We start from the raw sequence: 13326 nt of genomic DNA on the forward strand, positions 1-13326 counted from the left end.
GCTTCCGCACTTGCACGGGCATAGCTGCTCCTCGACCGTGTTGACTGCCAGCACAGAGCATGGTGCTTCCACTGGTGCGTGGGTGAGGGCTCCCTCTGAGTGGAGCCCCCGGGGCGTGAACAGCCCCGCCCTGACACGTGGCTTGCGCGGCAGGGCTAGACGAGGTGTGTCTGGGCACTCGTGAGCCAGCATGGGACTCACGAGGCCCTACCTCAAGGCGGGTTGTGCCTGGTCTTGATTCTTGATGGCTGTAGTGGTCCTGCGAGATGGTTAGGCAACCTGCGCCGGGTGAATCTCTTAGGCGATCACATGTGAAGGCCAAACACCAACGACCCCAGGAGGTGACGTGAGCGGGGCCGGCCCGCCAGGCAGAGCTCGGTCATTGGGTTTATCGACGCTGCAGGGACGGACCTGAGCACAGACGCCGTGCCTAGTCTTCTCATGCGAAGAATCCTAAGGAAAGACGACCGACGCGCGGCTCCCGCGGTGGCGAGGCACCGTGTCGCGTGCCCTAGCTTGTCCATCCATGATTAGCTCATGCGAGAACAAGGCACCAAGGGCCATGGGAGGTGACGTACACGGGAGCGGGCCCGTGAGCTAGAGGTCAGCCTCTTGGGTTTGGCGACGCTGTAGGGACGGACCCAAGCACAGATGTCTTGCCAATCCTTAATCATGAGGTGGTCATGGGCAGGCTTGCTGGGGCGCACGGCGCTCATGGCATCGAAGTGCCGGGCAGGCAAGTGGTAATCATAGGTAACTCATGCAAGGAGACAAGCTAGCTTAGATAGATGCAAGAACGATGCATGCCACTGGGATGGACCCGAGCGGCCTGGGGATGATGCAGCCCGAGGGGCGAGCCCAACAGGGTAAGCTAAAGATGTAAAAAGATACATGTCGCGGGGGCAGGCCCGTGCGACCTGGGAATGATGCAGCCTGAGGGGCGCTCCTAGCTGAGTAAACTTTGGAAAATGTCACCTGGTTCCATTGTCGAAGGAGTGTTGGGGTAGCCGAAGGCGCGCGATGAAGGAGTCGCTCCTCATGAGGCACCAGGACCCTGAGCCTCGGGAGGCTCTGGGGGCTTGGGTGGTTCCTTGAGGACCGTCGCCATCTCTGCTAGGACTGCATGATGCCTGGCCTCCTGAGCCGCCAGGATGCTCCGCAGGTTGCACTGGAAGGCGGCTGCCATGTTCGGCAGGCCAAATAGCATGCGGACATAGCTGTGAGGTGGGCCCTCGCACCACCCAACGCGCGAAGGCCAAAAGCGCTCCTGAGATGCGGCCCTATTGAGCCCTGGAATGTCGATGCAGACACGCAACCCGCCGTCCTCGCCAGGATGGGGAGCTGCGCCGGGTAGTGGGCGGCGGTCGTCGCGTATGGTCCTTGCCTCTTGAAGCTCCTGGGTTGCCTTGGTGATGAACTCCTGAGCACTGGGCGCTCCACGCCCTGCACCCTCTTGAGGGAAGCGTGCGGCAAAGCACGCCTCCACATGGTGCCCCATCGCCTCCCTCGTGACATTGGCTAGGTCTGAGGCCCTCCATAAGAGAGACCCCGAGCCTGGCCTGAGGAAGGTGCCGGGCGCGCCTTCCTATGCGAGGGAGGGAGGCGCTGTCGGTGTCAAAACCGGCGGATCTCGGGAAGGGGGTCCCGAACTGTGCGTCTAAGGTCGATGGTAACAGGAGACAAGGGACACAATGTTTACCCAGGTTCGGGCCCTCTCTATGGAGGTAATACCCTACTTCCTACTTGATTGATCTTGATGAATATCAGTATTACAAGAGTTGATCTACCATGAGATCGTAATGGCTAAATCCTAGAAGTCTAGCCTGTATGACTATGGTCATGAGTATATCCCTTCCGGACTACACCCTCCAGTTTATATAGACACCGGGGGAATCTAGGGTTACATAGAGTTAGTTACATAGGAAGGAATCTTCATAGTTGATCGCCAAGCTTGCCTTCCATGCCAAGGAGAGTCCTATCCGGACCCGGGTACAGTCTTCAGCCTTCGTGTCTTCACAGCCCATCAGTCTGGCCCATGGATAACAGGCCGGACGCCCGAGGACCCCTTAGTCCAGGACTCCCTCAGTAGCCCCTAAACTTGGCTTCAATGACGTGGAGTCCGGCGCGCAGATTGTCTTCGGCATTGCAAGGCGGGTTCCCTTCTTTCCGAACTCCAAGATAATCTCCGGATGTGATGATAGTATCCGGACCTGTCACACACACCATACACTACCGTAGAGAGAATATAATTTTACGCGAGTCCAATCCGCTGACAACTTTTTGTAGCATGACATCATGTCTGACCGGTCATAATTCTGAACCGTTTTGTGTCCGTCGCTCCATGTTTCGAGACATAGTTGCCATTGGCACATCTTGTCAAAGCAGAGATCGTGTCCCCTTATTGCGGGATTCTCATCTATACGGGTATGGGTAACCCAACCGTGTCGTTTACACATCCCTTGGGAATAGACGAGTTCTAAGGCGAGTGGGGAGGTGTTCAATATTCACTGCCTTTATAAGGGGATAAGGATTCCCCCTTTCTCTCCCACGCCTTCTCTCTTTCTCCGCCTTCCAATCTCGAGCTCTAGCGCCCAAGTTCTCATCTCCTTTCCACTCGAGCTAGCACTCAACCATGTCCGGATCCGGAGGTCAGGGCAAGTGGATGGTCTCCTCCGTCAAGGAGGAGGACATTACTGAGCTTTGGGCGGCCGGATACTTGGCGAAGGAAATCGCCCACCGTCTGCCGGCCGAGGGACAAGTCGTCCCCATGCCGAAGCCCAACGAGAGGGTGGTATTCATCCCTCATTTCTTCCGCGGACTAGGGTTTCCACTCCACCCTTTCGTCCGCGGGCTGATGTATTATTACGGGATATATTTCCATGATCTGTCCCCGAACTCCTTCCTCAACATCTCGGCGTTTATCGTCGTGTGTGAGGCCTTCCTCCGCATCCAACCCCACTTCGGGCTGTGGCTCAAAGTCTTCAACATGAAGCCGAAGGTGGTGGATGGCCAGCACGCGGAGTGCGGAGGAGCCATGGTGAGTAAGCTGTCCAACGTCTCCTGGCCGATGGGCACTTTCGTGGATACAGTAAAGGAGTGGCAGAAATAGTGGTTCTACATCACAGAACCCTGCGGCACCACCTGGGCCGCAGCTGCCGAATTCCGCTCCGGCGCTCCAATGCGATTCACCTCCTGGGTCGAGAAGAGTCCGAACTAGTGTTTGCCCGATGAGCTGATAGCGCTGCAGACGTGCGTTCAAAGCATGATAGCCAAGAACGTCAAGCTTGTCGATGTAATCCAGGTGATGCTAGTTCGCCGGATTCTCCCGTGCCAGCGCCGAAGCCGCCCTTTGTGGGAGTTCAATCCGAAGAAGCACCAGACCCTGGTGAGGCTCTTCGAAACCACTCACGAAGGTGCCTGGAAGTTGCTCTTTAAGGGCAATGAAAAACCGCCGGCCACAGATTCAGATCGTGGGCACAACATTAAACACCTCGCTAGCGAGGTATGTTATTTTTAACGTATCCCCTACTTGTTTGTTTCGAGGATGATGTCTGAGCTTTTACAATTGCTTCTTCAGGACTGGATGGAGAGGGCGAAGCTGATCAAGTGTCCGGCTCTGCTGCCTGAAGAACATGTCATCCCACGTTTAGCAAAGATGCTGGTGCCGGCGCCCTATAAAGCACCGGAGAAGAAGGCCAAGGGGGCCAAAAGAGGCCCCCGCTGCAAGGGTACTTCGGACGTGACGTCCGGAGACAAAGATAACCCTTCCTCCGTTCTTGATGAGGACAACGATGAGGAAGAGGAGGAGGAGGAGAACAACCCTGCCCCTGAGGAGGGAAAGAAGAAGAGGGTGGCTTTCGCGCATCTGGAGGTGGAAACGCCCAAGAAGGGGAAGGGCAACCCAGCGGTCAACACCGCGTGGGACGTCGACAACAGTCCGGAATGACACCCCCGCACTAAGCCCTGGGCCGCCTCGTAGGTACCATGACTCACATGTACCCGTGTATCCGGACTTTCCTCTTCATCGTTTTGAAATGGTTAATTGTGCTATTGTAGTCCGGCTCGCGACAGTATCCAGCGATCCTCATCCGGAGGTTCGTTGGATCCGGCGGAAATGGCCAGCGTGTCACTGCCGACCGCTCACTCCCCCGATGCCAAGGATGACACCGAAGTGTTGTCTCGGAGGACCGCTCCGAGCCAGGGAGGGGCTTGGGACGCTGTCCAGGAGGCGCCACAAGGCGAGACCTCCGCTGCCAGACACATGGGGGAGCAAATCCCCATGGAGAGTGGCAAGGAGGGCCGTATTCAGTTCGTCCCTCAGCCGTGTACGATTCTGGAGACCAATATGGCTCCAGTATCCGGCGAGCAGCCTCCTTCGAAGGAGGGGGTGCGCCAATTCCACCGGTGGTCCCTGTCCAACTAGGGGCACCGGATAACCTGATGGAGGCGCTACCAGATGCCTCCATTGTGGACGAGCACCGTGCCCTTATGGGGACGGTGATCGAGAAGGTTCAGTCTATCAAGAGCGGTCTAAACGAAGCCTGCAACAACCTGTTGACAGGTTTTGAGGTAAGCAACATAGAAAGAGGAAAACCCCAATGCAGATAGTAGCCCCTGAAACACAGTCCGGTGTTCGGAAAGAAAGGCCGGACAGAGGATCAATCCTTTGTTGTAGGAGACTAACTTGATATGTATGAATAAGCAGGCGTCGTTGTTGGCCGCGACCTCGCATACTGCCGAAGTCTCTGAACTGAAGCAGAGGTTGGAGCGGGCCGAGAATGAGCTCGGTGAGGTGAAGATTCAGCTCCAGGAGAAACAAGGTATGTAACGACTTGCTGTGTATTCGGGAAGAATAAATGGTGTATATTGACCGTAGTGTCGTGATATGTGTAGGAGCAGCGACCGAGGTCGAGGCCCTGAAAAAGGCCCTGCCCGAAGCCGAGGGGAAGGCTGTCCAGCAGCAAGCCGCCCGTAAGAAGCTCAAGGCCCGGGTCAACGAGGTCCAGCAGGAGCTCCATGACGCGGTGAAGAAGTGCGAAGCCTTGGAGCGCGAGGCGTCGCTTCAAGGGACTGAACTTACCAAGGCACGCGAGAGCGTGGAGGCCGCACGGAATGAGGCCCGGGATGCTCTCCAGGAGATCCAGGAGGCCAAGAAGATCGGAGCGGGCAAGGCATTTAACATGCAAAGCAAGTATGCGGAGAGGAAGTACCTTTTACTAACCCGGATTCGGAGTTGCCAGGGGCTTTTGCAGATCTACCACGCAGCGTGTCCGATGCTGCGGAGTTCTTCCGAGCCAAAGAAGGGAATTCCATGGAGAAGCTGTTCTGGTCGCAGTATGCTGCGCCAGAACATCCGGTGCCTTATGCCGATCAGCTGAAACAGCTGGTCGAGCTGCACGGGGTGGCCGAACTGGCCATGAAGGATTTAATAATCGGCTGTGGCCAGCCGAAGCTATACCCAACAGTTATTTTGGCCTCGTGAAGCGGGTGGTGGAGGCCTGTCCGCGACTAGACATCATCAAGCGACCAGTCTGCCTCGAAGGTGCACGCATGGCCTTCGCCCGTTGCAAGATGTGGTGGGCGAAGATGGACGACGTCGAGGTGGCCAGGGGGCCGCAAAAGGGCAAGGAGCACCGCACACCCGAGCGATATTTTGCAGATGTCCTAGAGGGGTCTCGACTTGCAGCAGCGCAGTGCGGGCAGGACATTATTTTCGAATGAATACATTCGTGTTGTCTTTGCCTTGTATGATGGAAACAAAGCCGGTGTGTAATATAATGTTTGTTATGTTTTAATTGTTTCCTCCTGTGAGGCCGTGTTGTATGGAATCTGAGGGTTGGCCAGTCGTCGGCTTCTGCCCTCACGTAGGTAGTACGGAGGTGTTCGGGATGGAATCTAAACAATCTTGATCCAATTATATGGTCCTTGAAGGAGTTGTTTAGCGCCGAACAAGGCAATCAGACTATGCGGCTTCTTAGCCATAGGAGTTTTATAATAAAACATGGGCGCAACCCCTGGTATACGAACCAGAGTGCTGTCAGCGTCTGATCGGGAAGTACCAATCCTTCGCGTAATGCGGAAAGAATCTCCAGCGATTTGTAACCTCCGAACAGCTGACCGGCTCTCACCGCATCATGACAGTCAGTTTTTGGCTTTCTCTATTGAGGTGCTCATCCGATTTAGACCAGGGCACAATCGCAGTACTTCTCCCTTTACTACCCTAGCCGATGTAGCAGAACGTAGGGTAGCAAGCACAGGAGCCGGGCAACCCAACTATTGACCAAAGACATGATTCGGAGCCAATGCATATAATGCTAAATTCGGGATGCCGAACTTATCTATAAGAAGTGTTCAGACTTTGTTGCCGTATTATGGGGCGATGGGGAGCCCCTGGCAAATATGGAACGTACCAAAGCGTACGGGTGCTAGAAGAGAAATAATTAATGGTAAAACAAAAACAGAAAGAGAGCAGAGGTAGTATCTGGGGCCCTTGAACTTGGGCCGTGAACTGTTTCCATTATAATTGGGTTAATGCATTAAAGCGCATTGATACAAATAGTGCGATAAGCCACCGGCTATTTGTCATGCCATAACCAAAGGCGAGCTGTGTTTGGGTCCTCAAAACAGGTAGAGTAATCGTTAGATTGTCCTCTAGAGCTTCCCCTGTATGCCTGTGCTCTGTGCCAATCTGGTGTACTTGTCCTTTGACAAGATCAGTGATCAGGCCATCGAAGGGGGCCTGTATAAAAGAGACCTGAAAAAGGGGAAAAGGAAATAGTAAAGGTACAAGTGAGTCCGGGATCGGTGTAGCCGAACTGTGGACCACAAGCTAGCTGTGCCTCCGTCGATGCTCATGGGATTTTGAGTGCGTAATTATGTACGCGTGGTACGAATGCCACTACCTCATCGGGACTGGGACGGAGGCTGAATTGCTAATCAAGCTCTTGATGAGCCGAGCTGTCCTGTTGCAGTGTGGTCTGAACCCTCTTAGTGATGTCTAGGGGCTCGGCAGCCGGATTATAGTTCTGCTTGAGAAGGCCGCTCTGTACCTCTGCTGTTAGGGCGGTTGTGTGCTCCTTTATACGGAGGGAGCGTTCCGTGTTTCCATTGACTGTTATGACGCCGCATGGACCGGGCATCTTAAGCTTGAGATAAGCATAGTGTGGCACCGCGTTGAATCTAGCAAACGCGGTTCGTCCGAGCAGTGCGTGGTAGCCGCTGCGAAAGGGGATGATATCGAAGATTAGCTCTTCGCTTCGGAAGTTGTTCGGGGAACTGAAGACCACCTCCAGCGTGATTGAGCCCGTACAACGGGCCTCTACGCCTGGTATGACTCCTTTAAAGGTAGTCTTTGTGGGCTTGATTCATGAGGGATTAATGCCCATTTTGCGCACTGTATCCTGATAGAGCAGGTTGAGGCTGCTACCACCATCCATTAGGACTCGTGTCAGGTGAAATCCGTTGATGATTGGGGTCAAGGACCAGTGCAGTCGAACCGCCATGACGGATACTAGTTGGATGATCTCGACGATGAAAGGTGATCGGGAATGACGACCACGAATTGAATTTTGGGGCGACTGGCTCTACCGCATAGACGTCCCTGAGTGCGCGCTTGCGCTTCCTTTGGGGGATGTGTGTAGCATATATCATGTTCACCGTTTTGACTTGAGGGGAAATTTCTTCTCCCCCCCAGTGTTCGGCTACCGGGGCTCTTCGTCATCGTCCTCACTTTGTGATCCCTTTTCCTTGTTCTCGGCATTTAACTTGCCAGCCTATTTAAAAATCCAACAATCTCTGTTGGTATGATTGGCTTGTTTCTCTAGGGTGCCATGTATCTGACACGGACGGTCGAGTATGCGGTCCAAGCTGGATGGTCCCTCACTGTTCCTTTTATAGGGCTTCTTCCGCTGGCCGGACTTGGAGCCACTGAATCCGGCGTTAACTGTAGTGTCATCGGTGTTATCGCCATTGCTTCGGCGTTTGTGTCTATTGCGCCGGAGCTTGCCGGTGCTGTTTTTGGCCTCGGAGGGGCCTGCCTCGCTGGTTGTGTTTTTGCTATCCTCACCCGCGCAAAAGCGGGTCATGAGTGCCATGAGGGCTGCCATGGATTCCGGCTTTTCTTGGCCGAGGTAGCGGGCGAGCCATTCGTCACGGATGCTATGTTTCAAGGCCGCTAGGGCTTCGGCATCCGGACAGTCGACGATCTGGTTCTTTTTGGTTAGGAACCTAGTCCAGAATTTTCTGGCTGATTCTCCAGGTTGTTGAACTATATGACTTAAGTCGTCGGCGTCTGGTGGCCGGACATAAGTACCTTGGAAGTTGTCAAGAAAAGCTTCTTCCAAGTCCTCCCAGCTGCCGATGGAATTTTCAGGCAGGCTGTTTAACCAGTGTCTAGCTGGCCCTTTTAGTTTTAGTGGGAGGTATTTGATGGCGTGGAGATCGTCTCCACAGGCCATATGGATGTGGAGAATAAAATCCTCGATCCATACTGCGGGGTCGGTTGTCCGTCGTATGATTCAATATTGACGGGTTTGAACCCTTCGGGGAATTCATGATCCATGACTTCATCAGTGAAGCAAAGAGGGTGTGCGGCGCCTCTATATCGGGCCGCGTCGCGGCGTACCTCCGATGGAGTCCGCCTGCGGTTGTCGGCTCGGGCGTGACTAGGTTTGCCACGTCCGAATAGGTAGCCATCGTCGTGCGTCGAAGAACGTCCTCGCGATCCGTAGATCGATCTGGTCTGTCCTGCTCTACTGACCCGGTCCTGCCGAAGGTCGTATGTATAGTCCCGAGCTGTTTTGTCTCTGTTTTTACGAGGCGATGGGGCGAGCTGCTGTTCGGCCTGAGTTGCCGTTTTATCCCGACCGCGGGGCGGTCTGTCCGCCGCACTGTCCCGACCACGTGGTGGTCGTTCTGCATTGCGCGAGGGAGGTATGGGCTCCGGCGCCTCCTCATCAAACTGAGGTAGCAATCTGCGCTTCGGGTAACTCTTGGCTGGACGCTTGAGGCCGTATTATTCGGCTGCCAGGACATCAGTCCATCTGTCAATGAGTAGGTCTTGATCAGCTTGAAGCTGCTGCTGCTTCTTCTTTAGGCTTCTTGCAGTAGCTATTAGCTGGCGCTTGAAGCGCTCCTACTCGAGGGGTGCCTCAGTCATGATGAAATCCTCGTTGCCGAGGCTCTCCTCATCCTCGGAGAGTGGACGATAACTATCGTCATCCGAGTCGTTGGGCATGGCCTGTTTATCAGGGTTAACTTGCCCGTTTTCTTGTTCCTCCTGTTCGGATGTTGCTCCAACAGGGTCTTCATTGTTTTCGGCGTTGTCCGGAGTACTATTTTCTCTGGTGCCAGTTGTCGGGGATATACCCCGCGGCGTAACCCGGCCGGAAGTATAACCCGGCCGGACTTGGTGACTCACTAATGACCTGCCTTGACTGGACGACTCACTAATGACCCGTCCGAACCTGGTGACTCATGGGTGACCTTGCGAGTGGGTCAGAGGAACGACAAGACCCGGCGGCCCAGAAGGCGGTATATGGAAGGCCGGCTCATGTTATGGTGGGCCGGTTTATGAGGAAAGCACAAGGAATATTCTCCTACAAAGGAAGCAAGACTAGGACTCCACTTGTAATAGAGTAATCCTAATCCAACTAGGACTAGTCATGTAAACCACCCCTTCAACATATATAAGGAGGGGCAGGGCTCCCGAAAGAGGGACAAGAAAGAAGAAACAATCTCTAGGGCTAGACACAAAGAGCCGGTTTACCGGCGACTCTCTCGTGATGATAATGAGACCTAGCCACAAACAACATGTAGGGTTGTTACCGGATGATGTTTCCCGGGTCCCGAAGCTGTCTAAACCCTCGTCTTGTGTGTTGCGTCTCTCATCCCGATCAACCCCTCTCAAGCTACCACATAGATGCGTTGGCCTCATGACTAAGTCCTCACACTAGGACATCTGTCGTGATAATTCCACGACAGTTGGCGCCCACCGTGGGGCAAGACGCACGGTGGTGTTGAGTTCTTGAAGGGATCTTTCACAGGTTTAGAGAAGTTCGTAATTTTCAGATGAAAAGAGCTGGATTGCGTCTATGTGCACCGTCAAACGCAGCCAGGCGATTCGTCGTGGCCGGATCACTTTCCGTTGCATCGTCGCGAGAAGCCAAGTGCAAAGGGGATTTCATCAGTACGGATTAATATCATCAAATTACTACTGTTTTTGTCTAATTCCTGAGTCGCCGCTGCCGCGTACAGGAGTTGCCGAGACTATTACCTGAAGCTGGACCGGTTTGTCTTTGTCAAATCTGGTTGCTATATGCCTACAAGGAGTCTACCAGGAAGTTAACTCAAGAATTAAAGAAAGGAAAAGGTGCTATGCAGGGTTAGCACGTGAAGACCAGGGAAGAGGACCTGCCGTGCCTGTCCTTCTTCTTCGCCCGCGTATTAAGGCCGCCACCAACTCACCCCGAGCCGCCGTTGAATCACCGGCCCTGAGCCGTCCGGATCACCCCCGTCTCCGCCAAGTCACCGAGTCACCTCCACCGCTGCTGCTCTCGCCTCGGAATCCGCCTCGCCCTGGGCTGAGCCCCCGTTTGGCCCGCCGGAGCCCTGTCAATCCATGCTGTCAACCTAACGGTACGCGCTACCGGTTGGACTCCAGCGCTGGCTCGCCACAGTTGTTGCCGTGGTCTGCTTCAACCCAGGAGAACCTGCTCCACCACTGTTGTCACTACTGCTATGACCCGCCGAGCCGGCCCTCCGAGCCGGCCGCAGCCCCGTCACGTCGAGCCGCTGACCCCCCCCCCCCCCGTCGCCAGGTCAACGGCCGCATCTGGAGCTGCCGCCGTGGTCCAGTCATCTCCGCCACTCGAAGCGTCGTGGTCTTCCTCCGCATCCGCTCCGGGTTAAATCTCTGTCTCGAGCCGCCGGGCACTGCCAAAACACCCGTCTCTGCTGTATGGCAGCGGCCTCGTCTCGCCGAGTCGCTCTGGCCTCCTCTGTCGTGGCCTCAAGTCGCCTCAGCTGGCCCCGCCGGGTTGCCGCTACAGCTTCGCCTCCCCTGCGGCTGCCGTCGGGCTATTCCCCAGGTCTTGAGCTACTGCGTCAAGTTGCTATCACAGCCACTGCCACGGGTTTGCTGGTTTGCCTCCTCCGCTGTGCCTGGGGCCACCTCTCCTGAAAACGCCTTCTACAGATAGCTGCTGGAATTCCGAGCTCCTCGCGGCCGTACCAACCCGTCTCGCCAAACCGACCGAATTGAACCGGCCCTGTCGCCGCGAGTCACCGTCCATGCGCCGGATTAGGTTGCTCCCCGGCCGGCTCCGGTGTGCCGGCCCGGCCTTGCCTCTAAACCGCCGCCTGATGTCTACTACACAACCTTCTTCTTGTAGACGTTGTTGGGCCTCCAAGTGCAGAGGTTTGTAGGACAGTAGAAAATTTCCCTCAAGTGGATGACCTAAGGTTTATCAATCCGTGGGAGGCGTAGGTTGAAGATGGTGTCTCTCAAACAACCCTGCAACCAAATAATAAAGAGTCTCTTGTGTCCCCAACACACCCAATACAATGGTAAATTGTATAGGTGCACTAGTTCGGCGAAGAGATGGTGATACAAGTGCAATATGGATGGTAGATATAGGTTTTTGTAATCTGAAAATATAACAACAGCAAGGTAACTAGAAGCAAAAGTGAGCGTAAACGGTATTGCAATGCTAGGAAACAAGGCCTAGGGTTCATACTTTCACTGGTGCAAGTTCTCTCAACAATAATAACATAATTGGATCACATAAATATCCCTCAACATGCAACAAACGAAGAGATTATGGTAGGGTACGAAACCACGTCAAAGTTCTTCTTTCCGATCAATCCATTGGGCTGTTCCTACAAGTGTCACAAACAACCCTAGAGTTCGTAGTAAAATAACACCTTAAGACACACATCAACCAAAACCCTAATGTCACCTAGATACTCCAATGTCACCTCAAGTATCCGTGGGTATGATTATACGATATGCATCACACAATCTCAGATTCATCTATTCAACCAACACATAGAACCTCAAAGAGTGCCCCAAAGTTTCTACCGGAGAGTCAAGACGAAAACGTGTGCCAACCCCTATGCATAGGTTCATGGGCGGAACCCGCAAGTTGATCACCAAAACATACATCAAGTGAATCACGTGATATCCCATTGTCACCACAGATACGCACGGCAATACATACATCAAGTGTTCTCAAATCATTAAAGACTCAATCCGATAAGATTACTTCAAAAGGGAAAACTCAATCCATTACAAGAGAGTAGAGGGGGAGAAGCAACATAAGATCCAACTATAATAGCAAAGTTCGCGATACATCAAGATCGTATCACCTCAAGAACACGAGAGATAGATAGATCAAACACATAGCTACTGGTACATACCCTCAGCCCCGAGGGTGAACTACTCCCTCCTCGTCATGGAGAGTGCCGGGATGATGAAGATGGCCACCGGTGAGGGATCCCCCCCTCCGGCAGGGTGCCAAAACAGGGTCCCGATTGGTTTTTGGTGGCTACAGAGGTTTGTGGCGGCGGAACTCCCGATCTATTCTGTTCCCCGAAGGTTTTAGGGTATATATATATATATATAGGCGGAAGAAATACGTCAGGGGAGCCACGAGGGGCCCACGAGGGTGGAGGGCGTGCCCAGGGGGGTGGGCGCGCCCCCCTGCCTCGTGCCTCCCTCGTTGCTTTCTTGACGTGGACTCCAAGATCCCGGGTTGCTTTCCTTCCAAAAATAACTTCTCCAGAAGGTTTCATTCTGTTTCGACTCTGTTTGATATTCCTTTTCTTCGAAACACTGAAACAAGGGAAAAAAATAGGAACTGGCACTGGGCTCTGGGTCAATAGGTTAGTCCCAAAAATAATATAAAAGTGTTTAATAAAGCCCATAAAACATCCAAGATGGTTAATATAATAGCATGAATACTTCATAAATTATAGATACGTTGGAGACGTATCAGCATCCCCAAGCTTAATTCCTGCTCGTCCTCGAGTAGGTAAATGATAAAAGAAAGAATTTATGAAGTGTGAATGCTAGCAGGTGCACAAGTTTGATCAATGATAATTTCAATCACCTTTTCTAGCATCATTATATGTCATAACAGTAGCTCATATCATAAACTTTGCATGATCAAGTAACAAACTATTCACATGTTAAAGTATAGACATAAACTTTCTTGAAAACTAACAAACCGTGTTATTAGTCATCAAACAATTACAATTCATCTTATTTTCAGGAAGAGTCTATGTCAGAGCTTTGATTCAGCAAACTTCACATACTCAACTATCATT

This window comes from Triticum aestivum, chromosome 1D (genome assembly GCF_018294505.1).
Source record: "Triticum aestivum cultivar Chinese Spring chromosome 1D, IWGSC CS RefSeq v2.1, whole genome shotgun sequence".
In the NCBI taxonomy this organism is placed as follows: Eukaryota; Viridiplantae; Streptophyta; class Magnoliopsida; order Poales; family Poaceae; genus Triticum; species Triticum aestivum.